This window comes from Hyla sarda, chromosome 3 (assembly GCF_029499605.1).
Source record: "Hyla sarda isolate aHylSar1 chromosome 3, aHylSar1.hap1, whole genome shotgun sequence".
NCBI classification, from domain to species: Eukaryota; Metazoa; Chordata; class Amphibia; order Anura; family Hylidae; genus Hyla; species Hyla sarda.
In genome coordinates, this window is record NC_079191.1 from 334,601,726 (window position 1) to 334,627,710 (window position 25,985).

Sequence of the window (25,985 nt, forward strand, 5' to 3'; positions counted from 1 at the left end):
TGAAACCAGACTCAACATACAATGCTATAGAATCTGCAAAACGTGTCAATGGCAGGAAGAACCGGCCAATCAGAATGGACATTTCACTGGTAAAACATATTCCTAATGTGCATGCACTGAATTCCTGTCTGGTAGCGCCCCCTACTGTACAGGGAGGTATTACTTGTTCTGTACTCTTTACCTGTGCCAGGGTTAGCTGCTCCTTTTTGACACCAGGTGAGGGCAGCTCCATTTTACTATTTTTTAGGACATTGTGTGTACTGTACAATACCCTGAAGAAGCTGTCCTCTACATAGACCAGTGTTTCCCAAAGAGGGTGCCTCCAGCTGTTGCAAAACTACAACTCCCAGCATGCCCGGACAGCCGAAGGCTGTCCGGGCATGCTGGGAGTTGTAGTTTTGCAGCAGCCAGAGGCACTCTTTGGGAAACACTGACAGACAGTGATTTACAGCTTCCAGCAGATCTTTCTTACTTTTATATGTAAGGACTTGCTTTATCTGTATTAGTTATCTACTTATTTTTCTTTAATCCTCACTTTTTACTTTTTTTCGGATGACATTTTGGTGACTTTAGAACCAATTACCAGGTTTCCATAGAGTTATGGTTTCAACATACAATGGTCTCAACATACAATGGTCGTCCTGGAACCAATTAATATTGTAACTTGAGGGACCACTGTATACTGGAATCTTCTTGAATAATGTAATTATGCAAAATCAATATAACGGCTTAATTTCTGATTTTCATTTGTTCCTAAGCTAATGCGTAACGCCTACCCACTAGGGTAGTGTTTCCCAACCTCCGTGTCTCCAGCTGTTGCAAAACTACATCTGTCAGAACACCCAGCCAGCCAAAAAATCTGTGGCATTGCTTCAGGGGCTGTGAACCATATCGGGGACACTAGGACCGGATCTGCCACTGGTGACAGGAATTGTATAAAATTTTTTTTCAAAATAATGCTTCAACACACCTGACTTACTAGAAAGATATGTGTTTCATCCCCACTGGACTTACTAGAAAGATGTGTGAGGGAGAGAGGCAGCTAATCTTCCTCTAGTTGTTAGTGAACACACAGAACCATGCCACTGAGGAGTAAATGGCAAGTTAAATGTGACATTTTATCTATCTACCTGGACTGTGGTTGTGAGATGAGCTCACTATGGTGAGGGCCCCATCACTTGCTGCTCCTGTTTTATCACACATTTATTTGTTCCAGCAAGCCAGAAAGTTTAAAGGGGTACTCCGGTGGAAAGCTTTATTTTTTTTTTTAAATCAACTGGTGGCAGAAAGTTACTTCTATTAAAAAATCCTAATCCTTCCATTACTTATTAGCTGCTGAATACTACAGAAGAAATTCTTTTTTCCTTTTTGGATCACAGCTCTCTGCTAAATCACGAGCACAGTGCTCTCTGCTGACATCTCTGTCCATTTTAAGAACTGTCCAGAGTAGGAGAAATTCCCCATAGCAAACATATGCTGCTCTGGTCAGTTCCTAAAATGGACCGAGATATCAGCAGGGAGCACTGTGCTTTTTGGAACACAGTGCTCTCTGCTGACATCACGAGCACAGTGCTCCCTGCTGATATCTCTGTCCATTTTAGGAACTGACCAGAGCAGCATATGTTTGCTATGGGGAATTTCTCCTACTCTGGACAGTTCTTAAAATGGACAGAGATGTCAGCAGAGAGCACTGTGCTCGTGATGTCAGCAGAGAGCACTGTGTTTCAAAAAGCAAAGAATTTCCTCTGTAGTATTCAGCAGCTACTAATTACTGGAAGGATTAAGATATTTTAATAGAAGTAATTTACAAATCTGTTTAACTTGCTGGCACCAGTTGATAAAAAGACGTGATGACCAATAGCAGATCGGGGGCAGGGGGGGGGGGGGTTAACTTTCCATTTCCCCGTTCTGCCCACCCACAATACGTGGCGCAGAATGGTGAAACCGAGGAGGACCGGGGTCGAAGTCCACTCCACAGCGTAAGAAGAGGATGGCTATGCGACTCCCTGGATCCTACGGAAGCTGGTGAGTTGCCTAGCAGTCGTCTCTAAACTGTAGCCCTCCAGATGTTGCAAAACTACAACTCACAGCATGCCCAGACAGCTGTTTGGGCATGCTGGGATTTGTAGTTTTGCAACAGCTGGAGGGCCACAGTTTGGAGATCACTGTGCAGTGGTCTCTAAACTGTAGCCCTTAATGTTGCAAAACTGCAAATCCCAGCAAACAGCAGTCTCGGCATGCTGGGAGTTGTAGTTGCGTACCTCCAGCTGTTGCATAACTACATCTCCCAGCATGTCCTTCGGCGATCAGTACATGCTGGGAGTTGAAGTTTTACAACAGCTGGAGGCACACTGGTTGGAAAATACTGAAGGTTTTCCAACTAGTTTGCCTACAGTTGTTGCATAAGTACAACTCCCAGCATGCAAGGTCTGTCAGTACATGCTGGGAGTTGTAGTTTTGAAACAGCTGGAGGTTTGCCCCCCCCCCCCCCCCAAATATTTTGCCTCAGCGCAAACTCCTAGCAGGAAACTCGCCGTGAGTGCCCGCCAGTGTGAATGTACCATAAAAACACAACACTACACTAACACATAATAAAGGGTAAAACACTACATATACACCCCCTTACACTACCCCCCCCCCCCCCCCAATAAAAATGAAAAAACGTATCGTACAGCAGTGTTTCCAAAACTGCTGTTGCAAAACAACTCCCAGCATTTTCATACAGCCACTGACTGTCCTGGCATGCTGGGAGTTTAGTAATAGCTAGAGGCACCCTGTTTGGGAATCACTGGCATAGAATACCCATATGTCCACCCCTATGCAATCCCTATGTAGTCCTCAAATGCGCATGGTGCTCTCTCACTTCGGAGCCCTGTCGTATTTCAAGGAAACAGTTTAGGGCCACATATGGGGTATTTAGGTACTCGGGAGAAATTGCACTACACATTTTGGGGGGCTTTTACCCCTTATGAAAAGGAAAAGTTGGGGGCTACACCAGCCTGTTTAGTGTAAAAAAAAAAAAAAAAAAAAATATTACATTTTTTTACACTAACATGCTCATGTGGCCCCATACTTTTTATTTTCACAAGCAGTAAAAGATCCCCAAAATTCTTAACGCGATTTCTCCTGAGTACGGAAATACCCCATATGTGGACGTAAAATGTTCTGCGGACACTCAACAAGGCTCAGGAGTGAGAGTGCACTATGTACATTTGAGGCCTAAATTGGTGATTTGCACAGGGGTGGCTGATTTTACAGCGGTTCTGACATAAACGCAAAAAAATTTAATACCCACATGTGACCCCATTTTGAAAACTACAACCCTCACAGAATGTAACAAGGGGTATAGTGCGCCTTAACACCCCACAGGTGTTTGACGAATTTTCATTAAAGTTGGATGGGAAAATGAAAAAAAAAAAAAATTTAACTAAAATGCTGGTGTTACTCTAAATTTTAAATTTTCACAAGGGAAAATAAGAAAAAATCCCCCCAAAATATGTAACCCCATTTCTTCTGAGTAAAAACATATCCCATATGTTGATGTAAAGTGCTCTGTGGGCTAATTACAATGCTCAGAAGAGAAGGAGCACCATTGGGATTTTGAAGAGAAAATTTGTCCGGAATTGAAGGCCACGTGTGTTTACATAGCCCCCATAGTGCCAGAACAATGGACCCCCCCCCCACATGTGACCCCATTTTGGAAACTACACCCCTCACGTAATGTATTAAGGGGTGCAGTGAGCATTTATGCCCCACAGGTGTCTGACAGATTTTTGGAACAGTGATCCGTGAAAATGAAAAATTAAATTTTTCATTTGCACAGCCCACTGTTCCAAAGATCTGTCAAACGCCAGTGGGGTGTAAATACTCACTGCACCCCTTATTAAATTCTGTGAGGGGTGTAGTTTCCAAAATGGGGTCACATCAGCAAACCCCCCGCAAACAAGCTGTCTTGAGGCTTCGCATAGCTAGGCGTCAAAGGATATGTAAAATAACCGACAACAGGATACAAAGTGACAAAGCATATGGGGACAAGCAGGGGGTACAGACAAAAGGGAAATACTCAGAGGTCCAGAGGATACATATGCATTTCAAACAGGGTCCCAGACAGCTAGGAGCCAGAGATTATCCACCATATTTTCTTAAAAATGATATCCTCGGCCTATATTCACTACAGGGGGTAAAAAGCATTTTAGTGAAAGCATTTTTTTTTCATTTACACATCCAACTTTCAAAAAAATTCATCAAAAACCTGTGGGTGTTAAGGCTCACTGTACCCCTTGTTACATTCCTTGAGGGGTGTAGTTTCCAAAATAGTATGTGTTTTTTTTTTATTTTATTTGCTGTTCTGGCACTATAGGGGCATGCCCCCCAAAAACCATTTCAGCAAAATTTGCTTTCCAAAAGCTAAATGTGACTCCTTCTCTTCTGAGCATTGTAGTCTGCCCGCAGAGCATTTTATGTCCTAACATGGGGTATTTATATAATCAGAAGAGATGGGGTTACAAATTTTGGGGGCCATTTTCTCCCATTACCCTTTTGTAAAAATTGAAAATTTGGGGGAAAAAATGCACTTTAGTGAAAAAAATTATTTTACACCTGTGGGTTGTTAAGGCTCATTGGACCCCTTGTTACGTGCCTTGAGGGGTGGTGTTTCCAAAATGGTATGCCATGTGGGGGTTTTCTGCTGTTCTGGCACCATAGGGGCTTCCTAAATGTGAAATGCCCCCCAAAAACCATTTCAGCAGAGGCGTGGCTTGGCGCGCAATGTGAGCGGACGCACGGCACAGGGCTCTGCCGATATCCTGTACTTTATCCTGGGCATTTGGCTGTCATAAACCGTGATAACCTACCCGCTGTTATCTGGACGGTGCCTGACCTTGCTGTGTGCAGTATGACCGGGCGTAAGAGGAATAAGAAGGTATCGGGGCCGCTGGACGGAGGTGGCTTGGAGGAGCGGGACGGGCCGGCGCCATCTTCACTGGCTCTCGTCACGGAGCACCTACAGAGCTTCGCGCGCATTACTGACAGGCCTGCTGCTGACAGGGAGAGGGAGCCGGGAAGCCCCTGGAGCACCCTGGAGGGTGAGGAGACCGACTGGCCTGCTGCCAGTGCACTTCCGCAAATGGCTCGGATGTCCTCAGTAGGTGAGGGGTCTGGGCTGGCTGCTGCTACACTGAGTCCCACAGTTAACCCTATCAGTACTGGAGTGCAGCCTGCTCTCCTAGGGGACTCCTCAACAATCTCCCCCCTACTCCATCCTGAAGCTGCTACTTCGCAGCTGGAACCCCACACTCCTGCTGCATCCTCTCCCATACTCATTAACCCCTCGTCTGCTGCAGTGGATTGTATGTATATGCCTGCTCCTCCTTTTCCCCACCTAGCCCCACTCTGAAGGATGTGTTCCTAGCCATATTCAAGGGAAATGCAGATGTCAAATTGCTGCTTGGTAGCCTGTGTGAGGACATTAACCTTATCCGACATGACATGCAAAAGGTGTCCGAACGAGTCAGTGCAGTTGAGGAAAGAGTGGGTGAAATAGAAGACCAGGTCCCCCCACTTAAGAGGGACATACACCACGTGATTAACCATCTAACTGTTCTGGCGGCCAAGTCGGACGATATGGAGAATCGTCTCAGGCGAAATAACGTCTGCCTGGTGGGCGTCCCAGAAAACGCGGAGGGCCACAACCCTGAATACTTTTGGCCGGGAGACTTTGACCCCTCTATTTGCTGTGGAGCGCGCTCATAGAGGGCCTACTCGCCCCCTGCCGGATGGGACTCAGCCAAGGGCTGTCCTCATCCGGATTCTTCATTACAAAGATCGTGACATTATCCTGCGCAAAGCCCAGGATCTGGACTCTCTTGCCATTGATGGTCATCGTGTCTCCATTTTCCCTGACTTTTCGGCGGAAGTTCAGAAGAGACGCGCTAAATTCACCGACATCAAACGTTGTCTGCGTGCACTCAATGTGATGTACTCTATGCTATATCACGCCTCTCTGTGGTTGCTCTTGGAACTACCCATATGTTCAATACTCCCATGGCGGCCGCAGAGTGGCTGGATTGTCATGAGGCTCAGATCAGATGAGTTGCACATTGATGTCTCCTTTTGTCTGTTCTCTAGACTCCCTGGATAAGATTTCTAAAGGATTGCACATGGACCCAACTTCAGAGCAGAACTATGTGACTGTCCTCGTACACTCCTATGTTATTTCCTGATGTTACCATTTTTATAGTTTCTTATTGCCTTTCCCATTTTTATGCTCTAGGTGCCTCCTATTGTTGCCAAATGTTCCCTTTAATTTTTCTATGTTTTTCTAGGCTCAGCCCTGAGCGACGAATGCCAGTTTTGTGCCTTCTGTATTCCATATGCTACCTGCTCACTTTCACTGGGCTTTATATTTGCCTCCAATGTCGCGAGTTGCGATTGTTTGGTTTGTAGTTTGTCTGGGGTGTTTTTGTGGTTCTGTGTCTTCCTTCAGAATTTTTGTGCCCTGTTCTATTGTTTCCGGACTTGTCTGGACTGTCTATTTGTCCGTTCATGTTGGTCTCTGCTCTTTTTACCTTGGACTTCTTTGCATTTTTGCCATGTGCTACCACGATCTTTGTTTGATGTTGTTGCTGCTGGTCCGTGCCTTTCTGTCCTTTCCTGGCCTCCATCTAGTTCTCCTGCTGCACTGCCTTGTACTGTTTCCTATTTGTTCCCTGTCTTGGGTATCTCTTTCTCCCGGTTGTCATTTATATTTTCCTGGTGGCATTATGGCTGATCACTTGACCGTAGTGGCATGGAACGTGCAGGGTCTTAATGACCCTACTAAGCGACTAGCTGTTTTTCAAGCTCTTAAACCATACCAGCCTGCCATACTATGCCTCTCTGAAACTCACCTTACTGCTGATACTTCACATCTATTAAACAAGCCGTGGTTCAGCCATACTTTTCATGCCACCATCTCCTCACATGCTAGGGGTATTAGTGTGCTTATTCATAACCGTATTTTATTTACATGTATGTCTAAATTGGTTGACCCCGAGGGCAGGTTCGTGGCCCTATATGGTACATTTAATCGTATTTTATGTTATTGTTGCTTTGTATATCCCTCCCCCATACTCGAGTGGCGCTTTACGCGAAGTGATATCCTTTCTCTCCTCTTTGCCTGATGCGCCACTCCTGGTGGTGGGGGACCTCAATAATGTGCTTGACCCAAACATAGATAGATTCCCTGCTGGGGGACGGGCTGGGACCACCGGGGCTACAGGTTTAGCTTGATTTCTAGAAGAGATGGGTTGGATTGATTTGTGGAGATGGAGACATCCTAATGACCTACAATTTTCTTGCTTTCTAGCTCTCATGGGACGCTCTCGCGCATTGATTTTGCATTAGGTAAGGATTTGCTTCTTCCCTTATTCGGATCAGTGGATTTCCTTCCCCGTACCCTTTCTGATTACTCTCCAATCCCTCTACGTTTTATTACTGACCCGCATCCCAGAATGCGCGGCTTCCTGTGGCGCTTGAATCCTTTTTGGCTTCAGGTTCCCACAGTGGGAAATACTGTTCCATCCGATATTGTTGCCTTCCTCGAGGTTAATGTAAGTAGCGCTTCCATGTGTACGGTCTGGGACTCTTTAAAAGCATATGTCCGAGGTGTCTTTATCAGAAATATTTCTACCTGTAAATCGAAAAATAGGGCTATTCAAACCTCTCTACGGCAGCAGGTACTCCTAGAGGAGCATAGGTTGCTTGCGGACCCTTCTGATCGGAATAGGGAGAACCGGCAATCTATGCAGGCCTTGTTGGACGCACATTTGCTACAAATGGCAGACAAAAAGCTTTTCTTCCAGCAGCAACGCTATTTGAGAGTACGGGTCGTTTGTTGGCTCAATCGGGGTCAGCATGTATTCCTTGTCTCAGTGATGGTGACGGGGTGCTGCTTCACGATGATCAGGCTATTCTTTCTACTCTAGTCTCCTTCTATGAAGAGACTTATTCCTCTAAATTGACATACAGCACTACTGATATCGACCGATTTGTAGCCGGTATTGCGTTCCCAGCCCTGTCGCAGCCCCAGAGAGACATGTTAGATGAGCCATTTGCGATTGAGGAATTAGAGGTGACATTGTGTGGCGGGTGGCGGCAGAGGGGGAGGGGCTCCCAGGATCTATGATGGAAGCTATCATTGTGTTGTTATTGAAACCAGGTAAAGACCCGCTATTTGCAGGTTCCTATAGGCCAATCTCCTTATTGTGTTCAGACGTCAAATTATTGGCGAAGGTTTTGGCAAATAGATTATTAAGGGTGATTACTACTCTAATCCACAGGGATCAGATGGGATTTATGCCAGAAAAGTTCACTGCTGATAACATTAGGAGACTTTATTTAAATCTGCAACTACGACCTGAAAATGCCACTCATAGGGTTGTACTTTCCCTCGACGCTGCCAAAGCTTTTGAAAGCGTTGAATGGAACTTCTTGTGGAGTGTTATGCGCCATATGGGCTTTGGCCTGGTATTTTTGAATTGGGTTTGCTTATTATATGCTGCCCCACGTGCCAGGATTAGAGCTAATGGAATATTATCCCACTCCTTTTTGTTGGGGCACCGTACTCGTCAGGGGTGCCCCCTATCCCCCTTTTTATTTGTCATTGCAAAAGAGCCACTGGCGGCACTGGTTAGGGCCTCTCCTGACATCCGGGGGGTTTGTTTTGGGACTCTGGAAGAGCGTATCGCTCTTTATGCGGATGGCATGCTCCTATTTTTGAGCGATGCTCCGCAATCGCTACCTCCTCTAATTAGTCTTATTGAGTCATTTGGTTGCTACTCCGGCCTGGCTATTAATTGGGATAAGTCCACGTTACTTCCCCTATACCCTCTCCCTCCGATACCTGTAGTTACTAGGGTTGGGCTTCCCATAGTTTCTAGGTTAAAGTATCAAGGTGTATCTGTTATGGCTAATCCTTCTGATTATGCCTCTCTAAATCTAATACCATTACTGGATCGCAATTCCCAAAAAGTGTCTACATTGCGCAAACTCCCCTTATCCATAATAGGCAGATCTAATCTGGTTAAAATGGTTCTTATGCTCCAATTTCTGTATATTCTGCACAATACCCGTCTGGATCCCTATGCACTTTTTTTCATGGGATTCAGTCTTTATTTAGAGAACTTATCTGGAATGGTAAATCGGCTAGAATACGCCTGGAAATGTTACAGCGCGGCAAGGAGGCGGGTGGTTTGTCTATTCCTAACCCGTGGTTAGATCCAACAATTGAAGGGTTGGGCACAGTTAGACACCATGGGGCGCACAGGGGCTTTGATATCGCAAAGTATTGGTGGTGTGACTCCCCTCTATCTCTTGGAAATGGCGGCGCAGACCTGTCGACTAGACTTCCCTCCTACTTTTCTGCTTCTCCGTAAAGTGTGGTTAAAATTTACAGTACCTGTTTTTGTAACATATTCACCGCTGTTGTATAATCCGAGTCTTCCTGAGTTGACTTCTGTCCCCGATATTGCTCTGTGGCTATCCTATGGAATACTGTACCTCTCATAGTTGTATGATGGGCCGACACTGAAGTCATTTGAGGAAGACTTTTCTTTACCACATTCTTTTTTTCTTTCGCTACCTGCAGCTGTGACTTGCACTTTATGTGCAGTCACGGGCGAGTGACCTGACTGTCAGTCCCTTATTGGTGGTAAATGACTTGTTCACCCGGGTCTCTACTAAAGGAGTTATCTCGGTATTGTATAAGGAATTATTATTCTCCCATGAAGCCCATTCCTTACTTGTCAGGGGGAAGTGGGAGTCGGATGTGGGTCCCCTGTCAGATGAACAATGGGCACAAATTTTAACTATGACCCCCGTCTCGCTGTGTCTGAGGCTCACCGGGTGTCCCAAATTTTACTGTTACACCAGGTGTACCGCAGCCCAGTGCTTTTGTTTTGTTGTTTGTTTGTAAAATGCTAAATGTTCAATAAAAATAAAAAAACTGGGTCTACAAGAACATGCGATTGTGAATTTTCTCCTTCACTTTGCTGCTATTCCTGTGAAACACCTAAAGGGTTAAAAAACTTTCTGAATGTCATTTTGAATACTTTGAGGGGTGCAGTTTTTATAAGAGGGTCATTTATGGGGTATTTTTTTTAATAAGAAAGCCCTTCAAATCCACTTCAAAACTGAACTGGTCCCTGAAAAATTTCGATTTAGAAAATTTGGTGAAAAATTGGAAAATTGCTGCTGAACTTTGAAGCCCTCTGATGTCGTCCAAAAGAAGAAACATGTCAACTTTATGATGAAAATATAAAGTAGACATATTGTGTATGTGAATCAAAATATATTTTATTTGGAATGTCTGTTTTCCTTACAAGCAGAGAGCTTCAAAGTTAGAAAAATGCTAAAATTTTTATTTTTTCATAACATTTTTGAATTTTTCACCAAGAAATGATTCAAGTATCGGCGAAAATCTACCACTAACATAAAGTAGAATATATCACGGAAAAACAGTTTCGGAATCAGAATGAAAAGTAAAAGCATCCCAGAGTTATTAATGCTTAAAGTGACAGTGGTCAGAATTGCAAAAAGATGTGGCCGGGTCCTTAAGGTGAAAATGGGCTGGGTCCTTAAGGGGTTAATCCTTACATTTTGGGTCTGCAGCCTCCTCCAGACCCCTCTGTCCTCCTCCTCCATATACCTCCAAAGAAGGGAGAGAGGCCAGATGTTTTAATTTTTAATTTTTTTTTTGTTTTTTGTTTTAATAAAAGAAAAATGTCTGACGTTGGAGTAGGTGGATGGCCCGGAGCCATCATTGGGGGCATGGTCAGGGCTGGATTATCATTGGAGCTTTTGGAGCTCCTGCTCCGGGCCCCACATGGCCAGGAAAGAAAGGGGGCCCTGCTCCCTCTGCATCAAGCAGGTCCTGGTCGGCAGTCACTAAAAAACAGGGATCTCCACACAGAACATAATGGCAGTGACTGCCCGACCAGGACCTGCTCTGTCCCATCTGAATGCTGGAGGGGTGATTGCTTTGAGGACCTGTGGTGATGTCACAATCATGTGACTTGGGGGGATGGTGCTAAAGTTCCAGGAGCAGCCTGAAGAGTAGTGTTGTGAGTTCTTCCTGCAATCTGTTGTTGAAAAGTGACTTTATAGTAGTGTTTTATAATCAGTTCATGTTGGGTGGTGATGTCACTGAGCACTCAGTGGTGAGATTAGGAGAGGACAGTGAATGGCGTAAATGTAAAAAAAAATACCAAAGTCTAGAATTGCTGCTTTTTGGTCACATCATATACTATAAATTATAAAAAGCAATCAAAAACCCCATCTAAACAAAAATGATACTACTAAAAATTACAGATCATGGCACAAAAAATGATCCCTGATATAGCCTTGCATACGGAAAAATAAAAGGTGTTATAGGGTTCAGAATGGGAAAATGTTATGCATGTAAATTTTCTCACAAAAAGTTGTAAGATATATATACATTAATTGGGTATTATTGTAATAATTAAGAATGAAGATGTGTAATTTTAACCGTAAAATATATTGCTTAGAAACAAACTCACACCCCCCAAAACTTTCCAAAATTGAGTTATTTTGCTATATTTTCTTTATAAATTGAAAAATGTATTTATTGTAGGTGGGCAGGGCATCTGTGTGGGTGCATGGGGTGGGGGGGGGGCATGAGTTGTCAGTCCACCCCTGCTAGCCAGCAACAAGTCTCAGTGGGAGGGGAGGGGAGACTGTCTTGGGGGTGTTGTTTGGGGGCCCCATCATACTGAAGTGCTCCGTCTTTCAGGCAGCCTTAATCTGGCCCTGGACATGGTGGCACAGATAATTAGGGGAATAGATGGGACCAAGCTGATCTTTTGCTTCTGGGCCCACAAGCCCTTTGCTACACCCCTGCTCCTGATCACAGTACCAGCCGTATTGCCAAGAACATGATGTAAACAAAATCTTTCTCAGTACAGAAATTCTAGGTCTCGATACAGTGTATGTGTTGGCACTTTTTAAACTGTAAAACAAAACTCAAAGTGCAGATAGTCAAAAAACATTTTTAAAGTCTATTTATTTTTTATAACGGCTTATTACTTTAAAAAAAAAAAAAAAAGGAAGAGGAATAAACTCAGGTGTTAGAGCATACCATGTTGAAACAAGCAACATAGACAGACCACTCTATGGTTTTTTAAATGGTCCAGTGCTGAAAACCTATATAAAAGCAACAAAATTAAAATTATATTGAAATCAGTGCACTTTATCAAAAATTCATAGCAATATCCATCATTTTTATCAGCATAAACAATCACCCAAGTGTGCTTACGGCCATGGCAGAAACTTCTCCGTTACATGAACTTCTCTTCAGCCAGAGCATGTCAGATCAAGGAATGGTGTTCACGGAGGAGAGTGAAGGTATGTTCACATGGTGGAAAGCCCGTGTGGAATTCCGCTGGAATATTCTGCTTCAGCACTGACTTTGCACACGGTGGAATTTTCGCTGGAGGCTGTGGAAATCTCGATCCCGGCGTCCACAGAAAGAACAGACTTGTCTATTCTTTCTGTGGATTTTGCTCAGAATGCATTGCCGTCTATTAGTTGGCCTAGCATCCACCAGAACTTTCAAATGCGCAGAATGTCCACAGTGTTTTCCAGGTGGACATTCCACACATTTAACTACCGTGTGAACATACCCTTGGCTTCCAAGTACTTAGCATGCCGATGCCACATTTCAGGGGTCATGCCCCCTTTCTCAAGCATGCTTGTCCATTGAACTTGACAGTTGCTTTTCTATAGATTTTAATCCCTTAAGGACATGCACTGTAAATGTACAGCGCTGCTAAGAAGTACGGCGCAGCTTTCCTGGATCACTGCATCTCCGGACACGGTGATCGGAACGGGATGATTGCTGATATCTATCAGCAGCCATCCCAGCATGTCGCCCAGGGTCCTGAGACCCCCCCATGTTGGCAGTCGTGGCAAATCGCCGGTCAATTCAGACCGCTGATTTGCAGCTATTCTGGGTCAATCGGGTCTCTGGTGACCCGGAAAAAAAAGAGTGAATGGGGCTGTCCGAGACAGCCCCATTCACCCTTACCCAGCAGGAGTGAGGTGGCACGGGTGCCGCCTCACGATCACGTGATTGATCGGTCGGAACGACTGACCAATCATGACCCTGCTGGGCGGTGATCGGGACGGTGGGGGTCTCCTACCTTGCCCGGGTCCGGTGGGGGTCCCCTCGTGTGCGGTGGCAGCGACAGGAGCAGCAGGATCGGTCTTGGCGGCAGGATACAGCGGCGGCGGTCCCGGCAGTAGAATACAACAGGAGGTGAGGCCTGTTCACCTCCTACTGTTGCTTAGCAACAACTTGCAGCATGCAAAGCCAAAGGGCATGCTGGGAGTTGTAGTTTTGCAACAGCTGGAGTTCCAACTACAACTCCCAGCATGCCCTTGGGTAGTCTGTGCATGCTGGGGGTTGTAGTTATGCAACAGCTGGAGGCACATTTTTTCTATGAAAAAGTGTGCATTCAGCTGTTGCATAACTACAACTCCCAGCATGCACAGACTACCAAAGGGCATGCTGGGAGTTGTAGCAGTGTGCCTCCAGCTGTTGCAAAACTACAAATCTCAGCATGTACTTCGACTGTCAATTCATGCTTATTGTTGCAGTTTTGCAACAGCAACATTTGTTGTGAAACCGAGTTTGTTACCTAACAGTGTTTCACAACCAGTGTGCCTCTCGCTTTGGAGCCCTGTCGTATTTCAAGAAAACAGTTTAGGGCAACATATGGGTATCTCCGTACTCTGAAGAAATTGCGTTACAAATTTTGGGGGGCTTTTTCTCCTTTTACCCCTGATGAAAATGTAAAGTTGGGGTCCACACCAGCATATTAGTGTAAAAAAAATTTTTTTTTTACACTAACATGCTGGTGTTGCCCCATACTTTTAATTTTCACAAGCGGTAAAAGGAAAAAAAAGACCCCCAAAATTTGTAACACAATTTCTCCTGAGTACGGAAATACCCAATATGTGGGCGTAAAATGGTCTGCGGACGCATAACAAGGCTCAGGAGTGAGAGCGCACTATGTACATTTGAGGTCTAAATTGGTGATTTGCACAGGGGTGCCTGATTTTACAGCGGTTCTGACATAAACGCAAAACAATAAATACCCAGTTGTTACCACATTTTGGAAACTACACCCCTCATGGAATGTAAAAAGGGGTATAGTTAGCCTTAACACCCCACAGGTGTTTGACGAATTTTCATTAAAGTTGGATGTGAAAATGAAAAAAAAAAAAAAAAAGTTTTCACTAAAATGCTGGTGTTACCCTACATTTTTTATTTTCACAAGGGAAAATAGGAAAAAAGCCCCTCAAAATTTGTAGCCCCATTTCTTCTGAGTAAGAACATAGCCCATATGTGGATGTAAAGTGCTCTGCTGGTGCACTACAATGCTCAGAAGAGAAGGAGCGCCGAAATCGAAGGCCATGTGTGTTTACAAAGCCCCAATAGTGCCAGAACAGTGGACCCCCCCACATGTGACCCCATTTGGGAAACTACACCCCTCACGTAATGTAATTAGGGGTACAGTGAGCATTTACACCCCACAGGTTTTTCATTTGCACAGCCCACTGTTCCAAAGATCTGTCAAACGCCATTGGGGTGTAAATGTTCACTGCACCCCTTATTAAATTCTGTGAGGGGTGTAGTTTCCAAAATTGGGTCACATGTGGGGGTGGGTCCACTGTTCTGGCACCATGGGGGGGCTTTGTAAACGCACATGGCCCCTGACTACTATTCCAACCAAATTCTCTCACCAAACGCTCAATCACGCTCCTCTTCTGAGCATTGTAGTTTGCCCGCAGAGCACTTTACATCCACATATGGGGTATTTCCTTACTCATAAGAAATGGGGTTACACATTTTGGGAGGCTTTTTTGCCAATTACCCCTTGTGAAAATGAAAAATTTGGGGTAACATCAGCATTTTAGTGAAAAAAATAAAAATTTTCATTTTCCTGTCCAACTTTAGTAGAAATTTGTCAAACACCTGTGGGGTGTTAAGGCTCATTGTACCCCTTGTTACGTTTTTTGAGGGGTGTAGTTTCCAAAATAGTATGCCATGTGTTTTTTTTTTTGCTGTTCTGGCACCATAGGGGCTTACTAAATGCGACATGACCCCCAAAAACCATTTCAGCAAAATTTGCTTTCCAAAAGCCAAATGTGACTTCTCTTCTGAGTATTGTAGTGCACCAGCAGTGCACTTGAAGTCCACATATGGGGTATTTCCATACTCAGAAGAGATGGGGTTACATATTTTGGGTGGCATTTTCTCCTATAACCCCTTGCCAAAATTTTTAATTTGGGGGAAAACCAGCATTTTAGTGAAAAAAAAATTCATTTACACATCCGATTTTAATGAAAAGTAGTCAAACACCTGTGGGGTGCTAAGGCTCACTGGACCCCTTGTTACATTGCTTGTGGGGTGTAGTATCCAAAATAGTGTGCCATGTTGGTTTTATTTTGCTGTTCTGGCACCATAGGGGCTTCCTAAATGCGACATGCTCCCCAAAAACCATTTCAGAAAAACTTACTCTCCAAAATCCTATTGTCGCTCCTTCCCTTCTGAGCCCTCTAGTGCACCCACAGAGCACTTGAAATCCACCTATGAGGTATTTCCTTACTCGAGAGAATTTAGGTTACAAATTTTGGGGGGATTTTTCTCCTTTTACCCCTTGTAAAATTTCAAAAACTTGGTCTACAAGAACATGAGAGTGTAAAAAATGAAGATTTTGAATTTTATCCTTGATTTTGCTGCTATTCCTGTGAAACACCTAAAGGGTTAACACACTTTCTGAATGTCATTTTGGATACTTTGAGGGGTGCAGTTTTTATAATGGGGTCATTTATGGGGTATTTCTAATATGAAGACCCCTCAATTCCCCTTCAAAACTGAACTAGTCCCTGAAAAATTCAGATTTTGAAAATTTTGTGAAAAATTGGAAAATTGCTGCTATACTTTGACGCCCGCTGATGTCTTCCAAAAGTAAAAACATGTCAACCTTATGATGCAAATATAAAGTAGACATATTGTATATGTGAATCTATATATAATTTATTTGGAATATCCATTTTCCTTACAAGCAGAGAGTTTAAAAGTTCGAAAAATGCTAAATTTTCCAAATTTTCATGAAAGGATTTAAGTAGCAACAAAAATTTACCACTGTGTTAAAGTAGAATATCTCACGAAAAAACTATCTAGGAATCAGAATAATCAGTAAAAGCATCTTAGAGTTATTAATGCATAAAGTGATAGTGGTCAAAATTGCAAAAAAGGGCTCAGTCCTTAAGGGGTTAAAGGAAAACGGTCAGTTAGTGTCATAATTTTAGCAAGAGGAATAAATAAAGAATTTGTGCTCACTTTCTATTCACTTTGTTAAACACATTGCCGTGTAATTTGCATTTAATTTGATACTTTTGGATTATTAATATTATTGATAATACTGTTTATATATATATATATATATATATATATATATATATATATATATATATATATATATATATAATTAGATTTTATTATGCAGTTGCACACTCATTTACCAAGCCATGAACCTGAATGCCCACTAGATGGCAGTGCTGCATCTGTAATGCTTTGCTTATGCTTTAGACTTCTCAGCAATGTTGTAGAGAACAATAGGGGAGATTTATCAAAATCTAAAATCTGTGGAGAGCAAATATCGACTAGTTAATCTGATTGCTTCTCAGATTGCTTCACCATTCAGATTGCATCTTTTATTTTTGAAAAGGCCTCTGAAAAATTAAATAAGCAATCTGATTGGTTGCTATGGGCAACTGGTCAAGTTTTCCTCAGCACAGGTCTTTATGTATCTCCCCCAAAGTCCCAGATTTATCAGTCTGTCTGAGATGAAACTGAAGTTGCTCATAACAGCCAATCCCAGCTCAGCTTTCACTTTACCAGAGCTTGTTATGATAAGAAAGCTGAGCTCAGCTTTTGTCTCAGATTGATATCGCTGGGCCAATGGGTCTGTGGTAATGGCACGTGTGGTGTAGTAAATTTACACCCCATTTAGCATGAAGAGAAGCAACTGCAGTTACCGAGGCAGCCACGTGACATCCAGCAAGTATTGTGCATATCCTATAAATGAGATAAGGACCCATGCACCAACCTCTCTATGAAGACAGAGTCACCATTTGGGCCATGTCCCACATGTGTATGTTAACTTTGCTTTAAAGTGCAGCAGGTTGTATTTCTGAGGCCCTCAAAGTACACGGAGTGTGCATGGAGGATATGGCCCAAATGTAGTTAATAGCTGTCTACCTTCCAGCCATTAAAACAAATGTGCCAGTATAATGTGGTGTATGTTGTCGTCACTTTTTGACAGAATGTATATCCCAAATGCAAGGCCAGGTTCACACTACAAAATCTGCGTCCAGAGATTGTGAGTGTGGAGAGTGCCTACTGAATCAGTTGGCGGTAGTGTGGCAGCCACTGGGTGTTAGTAGGCATACCTTGTTCACTTCGTGACGCCAGGACACCTTTTATTCGAACCACGGTTTTAAGGTGGGAAGCAGTCTTCCTGGGCCATAAACAATGAGCTAATAAATACACCAACGTCTGGTTACAGCCTTTACTGAGCTTGTGAAGTTGGTATGACACAAACAGCTGGCCTTAGTGTAAGAGTGCAGCGTAACCCTTGCGAGCCTTGTTGACATTCTGAGACTTTTGGTGCTTCTCACCTAACGGAACTGTAGAATTTGCAATTCTGGTAGCTAGCTTCAAAGGCACTGTAGACTATTCACCAGGGGCATATAATCCTCCTGACCTCCTGACCTGTAATCCTGACTCTTGTAGGATGACTAGTAGTGAACTGAAGTAGGCCTCTGCTTAGGACACACGACTCAGCACACCTGAACTTAGCTGTTGTTCAGGAGCACACACTAGGGTGAACTAGCATGAACTAGACCAGTGTTTCCCAACCTTTTTGGGCTCAGGGCACCCCTTGAAAAAAAAGATAATTTTTGCGGGGCACCCCTACCGAAGTTGACGACTAAAAAAAAAAAAAAAAAGGAAAAGTATGTAGTTTACAGTGCTTTATACAGCAACTCACAAGTGACGTCTTCTCTGATCAGCGTTGTTCCCTTTTCTTCTCCATCTGGTCTGGGCCATCATGACCATTTCTTCCAGCCACAACTCTTCACTGTTAAACCTGCTGTTAGGCTCCACTGGAAAAGAATGAATTGGCCGCACACACCATTAAAGTGCAAAAAGTGTTCGGTTCTTTATTTGCAGAGGTACATCAAATCATCCAGCAGGACATCTTACAAGAGCTTCAGCTTGAACATGGGTGACAGCTGTTGTGCGTGCTCAAGGTCTGATGAAGCGTGCCTTGCGCATGCTCAACAGCTGTCACCCATGTTCAAGCTGAAGCTCTTGTAAGATGTCCTGCTGGATGATTTGATGTACCTCTGCAAATAAAGAACCAAACACTTTTTGCACTTTAATGGTGCGGCCCATTCTTTCTTTTCCATTGGATATATACTGATTGCTTTCTACTTGTGGGCTCTCGCACCCCCAGACGGTGCAGTATAAGGTGGCTGGTGGTTCCCTGAGTGGAAGTTCTTCTGCGGTTTTTCTGAACTGTCCGGTTGCATTTGAGCCACTGAATGGGGGTTGGAGTGCCGACTGCTGTGTCTCTCCTCTAAAACGTGACTATTAGGCTCCACACTTTACCAGCATCAGCCTCCAGATTCCTCTTTTACAAGAAGAGGGTGTATAGGTGTGTATAGGTGTAAAGGGGTGTATAGGTGTAAAAGGGTATCAGATGGGTGTAGAAAGGTGACAGAGGTGTGTTCATTGGTGACAGAAGAGTGTAGAGGGGTGTACATTGGAGACAGAGGCGTGTACATGGGAGACAGAGGGGTGTAGAGGAGTGTACATGGGTGACGGGGGTGTAGAGGAGTGTACATGGGTGACAGAGGGGTGTAGAGGAGTGAACATGGGTGACAGAGGGGTGTAGAGGAGTGTACATGGGAGACAGAGAGGTGTAGAGGAGTGTACATGGGTGGCAGAGGGCTGTAGAGGAGGTGAACATGGGTGACACAGTGATGGACAGGGATGACATAGTGGTGGATAGGGGAATGGCCAAGGTGGGCATGGATGACAGGAGGGAGGACAAAAGAGGGGTGGACAGGAGTGACAAAAGGACAGAGGGGTACATGGGTGACAGGTGTAGACTGGGGGGTGGCCAGAGGGGTGGACAGGGGGGCGTCAACATGTGTTACAGGGGAATGGACAGGAGTGACAGAGGGGTGGCCAAGGTGGACATGGATGACATGGGTGAGAGGGGGGGTGGACATGGGTGACAGGAGGGGGGGTGGACAGGGTCAAGTAGGAGTAACAGAGGGGTGGAAAGGGTACAGTTCCTTAAGCAAGCCATTTTTCTTCACTACACCGGCACAGGAATCCGGTGCAGCTTCCATGTTCCTCCCCTCTCTGGCAGGACACTCATTAATTGCGCTGCAGGTGGGAGGGGGACTCTGGGGCACGGGTCACTTCACCGGCAAGGCAATCCGGCAGAGCACCACCAGGGCATTCACTCACTGGGCCTCAAGGGGGAGGGGAACGCTGGGGGACGCAGGGGGACGCTGTGTGTGCACGCACAGCAAAGCGCACACATAAATCGCTTCCCCACTGCGGCGTCATGAGTCACAGGCGCGCAGGCCGGGGCGGGAAATAAAAATAAAAAAATCACTGAAATAGACACTAGAGTGAACGAACTAACTCCTCTCCTGTACCTCCCTATACAGAGGGGACTTTTGGGGTCTCATTGGCTCACATGGTCACATCCTCACACTTTTAAAGGCACAGTAAGATTTAACTTACATACATGGAACAATAACAAAATGTATTTAAAGAAAATATACTACTCTTATCTTATAATGTCCACATACTTGATATATAAAGAATGTCTGTGGGCCCAACACTCTATGCTGCCAGGCTGCGCAAATCCTCAACCACGGGACAGCCACTTGTGCTGGGATACCACACTAGGAGTGCACGAACATTGCCTTCCCAATAGATGCCAATGTCTGCAGTGTGGATTCAGCCAGAACATTGAGCAAGTTCAATGTTCTGATTGCATTTTTTGAAAATAATTTTCTGAAGGAAATTCTCCCCACAAAATCTCACCTGTGTGAGCGGATTAACAGAAAAGCCCTTGACCTGCATGTTGCCTTCAAGCAGCGCAATTTCTGACAGAAATTCCTATACAAAATTCCGGTCGTAAATTCTGCAGTGTGAAATTAGTAAAGAGCCCTCAATTTACAGGTTATTAACTCCTAACCCCTAGAGGATGCAGGGCGTACAGGTACGCCCTGGGTGCCTGGGACTTGGTGCACCAGGGTGCATATGTACATCCTGAGTCCCATTGTGGCTATGAAGTGAGTGCAGGAGCTATGCTCGCATTATAGACCGCGGGTCCCGGCTACTAACAGAAGCCAAGGACCTGCCAGTAGTGGTGGATTTCAGTGATTACACTGATGTCCGCCATTACCTCTTCAGATGCCGTGATCAATATTAATCACGGCATCTGTGGCAATTCGGCAGTTCTGATGGCTGATGACCGTGGGGATCAGCCTAGATGGCAGTTGGAGGTCTCCCCTTCTGCCTCCTGTCATCATTTTGGGGTCATCTTCTCTAGTCTGCCTTTGAGTATATCACAGATAACACTGATCGGTGCTATGCATAGCACTGATCAGTATTTGCAGTATAAAGATTGCAATAAATAACCCCCTGTGGAGACTAAAAAGTGTAAAAAAAAAAAAAAAGTTTAATAAAAGTGAATAAGTCCTTTCCTCAATAAAAAATAAAACTCTCCTAATTTTCCCATTTTACTAAATAAAGAGTAAAATTAAATTAAAAAACAGAAATTAACATACTTAATATCGCATGCAGAAATGTCCGCTGTATTAAAATATTATGTTGATTTTCCAGTACGGTGAACGGCATGACAAAAAAAATTACCAAGTTCAAAATTGCTCATTTTTGGTTACATCACATCCCAAAAAAAAACTATAAAAAGAAATGAAAAAGTCACATATACAGTATGCAAACGTACACCAATAAAAACTACAGATCATGGCGCAAAAAATGAGCCCTCATACAGCCCTGCATACAGAAATATAAGAAAGTTATTGGGGTCAGTAGAGGACAATTTTAAACATAGTGGCCGTGGCCGACATTTATCATTGTCTATAGACAGTTTTTGTGTCTAGATAAAGCACAAAAAAGGTGCAAGCAGGGTTTATTTGCGCCTTTTGGTTTACACATTTCTGCTTATTTTGAGTTGCAATCCACTGATTTTGGCAATACACATGATATGGACGGGTTTTCTGAACTGCGCCTTTTTGTGAAAAGGCGCAAAAAAGACGGAAAGCCACTGAAATGTCTCTAAAGTACACCAGCCCAGACTTAGCTTAGCTTTATGGTGTATGTGAAGAGTAAAATTTCAGAAAATGGCCCTCATTTACTATTCTAAGCCCGACTTGTTTTGTCGGGTCTTTTTGGCGCATCTTTGTCTGCGACATGTCGCAGACATTGTGCGCCAGTCTGCGACACGATGCATCATTTTTTCCAGACAGACCCGATGTGGATTCTCCCAAACCCGAAAAAGGGGCGTAACCCAACATTTCTGAGCTTTCCCACGTATTTATAAAGGTTTCCAACCCGAATTTGTTGAATTGTTGTGGATTTTTTCCCGACAACTCAGAGGAGTTGGAAACCAAAACCAACAAAACCCACGTGCGACAAACAGGATGCGACATAATAATAAATACCAGGGGAAAAAAGCAGTTGGGTAAGAAAGCAAGATAGACTTACAACCCGATTTTCTAAGTAAATGAGGCCCATTGTGTACATGTAGAAAATTAAAAGGGTACTCCAGAGGAAAACTTTTTTTTTTTAAATTGATTTAAATAATTAAATAATAAAAAAAAAAATTTCATTTATTTAAATAAACTGGTGCCAGAAAGTTAAACAGATTTGTAAATTACTTCTATTAAAAAATCTGAATCCTTCTAGTACTTATTAGCTGCTGAATACTACAGAGGAAATTATTTTCTTTTTGGAACCAAGTGCTCTCTGCTGACATCACGAGCACAGTGTCTCTGCTGACATCTCTGTCCATTTTAGGAACTGTCCAGAGCAGCATATGTTTTCTAGGGGGATTTTCTCCTACTCTGGACAGTTCTTAAAATGGGCAGAAATGAGCTCTGTGTTCCAAAAGGAAACCCATTTCTTCTGTAGTATTCAGCAGCTAATAAGTACTGGAAGGATTAAGAAGTTTTAATAGAAATGTACAAATCTGTTTAACCCCTTAATGACCACAGACGTAAATGTACTTCCTGGCTTGGCAGTACTTCGCGCACCATGACGAACATTTACGTCCTGTGTATGACCGCGAGCATCGGAGCGGTGCCGTGTCATACACGGCAGGTTAATTGCAGCCGGGGACACGCCGGTTATGGCCAACATCCACGATCATGCGGATGTCTGCCATTAACCCCTCAGATGCCATGATCAGTACAGATCACGGCATCTGCGGCAATGCGCACATTAAAATAGAGGATCGGATCGCCCGCAGCGCTGCCGTGGCAATCCGATCATCTGTAATGGTGGACGGAGGTCCCCTCACCTGCCTCCATCCATCTCCCGGCGTCTCCTGCTCTGGTCTGAGATCAAGCAGGAGATAGATAATACTGATCAGTGCTATGTCCTATGCATAGCACTGAACAGTATTAGCAATCAAATGATTGCTATAGATAGTCCCTTATGGGGACATAAAAAGTGTAAAAAAAAAAAAAGTAGAAAAATGTAAAAATAAAAAGTAAAAAATAAAGTGAAAAATCTCCTCCCCCAATAAAAATGAAAATTGTCCATTTTTCTCATTTTACCCCCAAAAAGCGTAATTTTTTATAAACATATTTGATATCCCCATGTGTGTAAATTTCCGATCTATCAAAAAATAATGTTAATGATCCCATACAGTGAACGGCGTAAACGTAAAAATTCAAAAAATGCAGCTTTTTTGTCATATTTTATTCCCAAAAAAATTTATAAAAAATTATTTAAAAGTTTTATATATGCAAATGTGGTATCAATAAAAAATAAAGATGAGGGCACAACAAATTAGCCCTCATACCGCCCTACATACGAAAAAAAGAAAAAGTTATAGGTGGTTAAAATAGGGCAATTTTAGATTACTGATTTTGTACAAAAAGATTTAGATTTTTGTTTAAGTGAAAGAAAAATATAAAAGTATCTAGCCATGGGTATCATTTTAATCATATTGACCCACAGAATAAAGAACACATGTAATTTCTACCATAAAGTGTACAGTGTGAAAATGAAACCCTTCAAAATGTGAGAAATTGTGGTTTTCATTTAAATTTCCTCCCTTAAAATTTTTTTGGGGGGTTCGCCGTATATTTTATGGAAAAATTTGAGATTTCATTACAAAGTACAATTGGTGACGCAAAAAACAAAAATGCAAAAATAAAATTGGCCTGGTCCTTAAGGGGTTCATTTTCTGGCACCAGTTGATAAAACTAAAAAAAAAAGTTTACCACTGGAGTACCCCTTTAATGAAATGCTCTGTGACCATTTAATACATTTGGTAATCCTACACATTACCAGCACACAAAAAAAGGTATACTACAATGATAAATGCCCCCAGTGATTCTATTTAAAAAGTTTGAGTTTTTTTTTATAGCAGTACGTGTAAGCATGGGTATCATTTTAGTTGTATTGACCCACAGACAAAGAGAACCTGTCAGTTTTACTATAACGTTTTTTTTTTGTCAATTTCCCACCAAGTTATAGTTTTTTTGCATGCACTGTAGATTTTATGGTAAAATAAAAGGTGTCATTACAAAGAAAAAAAAGGTTGTGCAAAAATAAAGCTCTCATATTAAAAAACTAAAGAAATATCACTCTTGGAAGTCAAGGAAGAAAAAGCGAAAATGCTAAAATGAAAATTTCCTTAAAGAGTACCTATCATCAAAAATGTTTTGATATGTTAGAGCTGATTGTATATAGAACAACTTTGTAATTAGATTTAATTTTAAAAAATGCTTCCTTTTATGTGTTTTTTAGTTTTGAAAATGTGGCCACTAGGGGTCTCCCTAGCCGCAAGCTTTTCATTGATTTCGGACTCACGCCGGCCTGGCAGTGAGTCAGAAATCGCAGTGCTGGCTGAGCACGTGACCAGCTCAGCGCAGCTCCCCACCTGTCAATCAGACAGGCAGGAGCGCTGTGCTCACATGCAGGGCACTGAACACCGAGGATAAGCGGCGCTCTGAACACTGGGGACAAGCAGGCATCTGGGCAGTGAGGACAAGCGGCGCCCCGTACACTGACGACACGCGGGGCCCCGTACACTGATGAAAAGCAGTGCCCCGTACACTGAGGACAAGCGGCGCTCCATACACTGAGGACAAGCAGCGCTCCATTCACTGAGGACAAGCAGACATCTGGGCAGTGAGGACAATCGGCGCTCCATTCACTTTGGACAAGCAGCGCTCCATTAACTTAGGACAAGCAGCGCTCCATTCACTGAGGATAAGCAGCGCTCCATTCACTGAGGACAAGCAGGCATCTGGGCAGTGAGGACAAGTGGCGCCCCGTACACTGAGCAAGAAGATAGGTAAGTTACAGATCTTTTTAAAGCTCTTTAAAAAGTTTTTAAGGGCAGGGAAGATGTTAGATGTAGTTAGGGAACATAGCTTAAGTTAGTGTAGAAAAGTTTATTTAGTGATAGGTACTCTTTAAGGGGGTTAAAGGGGTACTCCGGCACTTAGACTTAGACTGTCACTCTCCCTCCCATAGGCTTGCATTGAGGGGCGGAGCGTGACGTCACACGGGGCGGAGGCGTGATGTCACATGCCGCCGGCCCCATGGTCGCCGGTAATCAGACCCGGAGCGAAAATGCTGATTTTAACTGGGGTGCTGCGTGCAAGATCACGGGGGTCCCCAGCAGCGGGACCCCCGCGATCAGGCATCTTATCACCTATCCTTTGGATCTCCATTTTTAATACAGATGATGTGATCAGAATTAATCACTGCATCTTTAGGGTTAATGGTGGACATCAGCATGATCGCTGATGTCTGTAATTACCAGTAATACCCCGACTCCTGATAGCAGTAGGAGCTCACCTGCTATGTAGTTGTCACGACTAGTGCTCCGGGTCCCGCTGCCTCCCCGGAGCGCTCGCATCGTGCCTCTGCATGCAGCGATCCGGTCGTCACCGCTCTCGGATCGCACCCCATGTCACTGACCTGCCCCGTCCTCCTTCTGTCCCATCCCGGCGCGAGCGGCCCCGCTCTCTAGGGCGCGTGCGCGCCGCCTCTCTGAAATTTAAAGGGCCAGTGCACCACTAATTGATGCCTGGCCCAATCAGTGCAATCACCTCCCTACACTATATTAACCCACTTCCCCTTCCTGTCCCTGCCGGATCTTGTTTCCTTGTGCCAGTGAAAGCGTTCCCGTGTGTCCTTTGCCTGTGTATCCAGACCCTTGCCGTTGCCCTTGACTACGAACCGTTGCTGCCTGCCCTGACCTTCTGCTACGTCTGACCTTGCCTTTTGCCTAGTCCTTCTGTACCGCGCCTGACTCAGCAGTCAGTGAGGTTGAGTCGCTATTGGGTGGAACGACCTGGGGGTTACCTGCCGCAGCAAGTCCATCCCGCTTTGCGGCAGGCTCTGGTGAAAACCAGTAACCCCTTAGATTCCGTTCCCCTGGTACGGCCCACGCCATCACCTCACTGACATAGAGGATCCACTACCTGTGTCTACCCTGCATACCACTCCGGATCCTGACAGTAGATCCGGCCATGGATCCCGCTGAGGTCCCGCTGCCCAGTGTTGCTGACCTAACCTCCGTGGTCGCCCAGCAATCACAGCAGATCGCGCTTCAAGGACA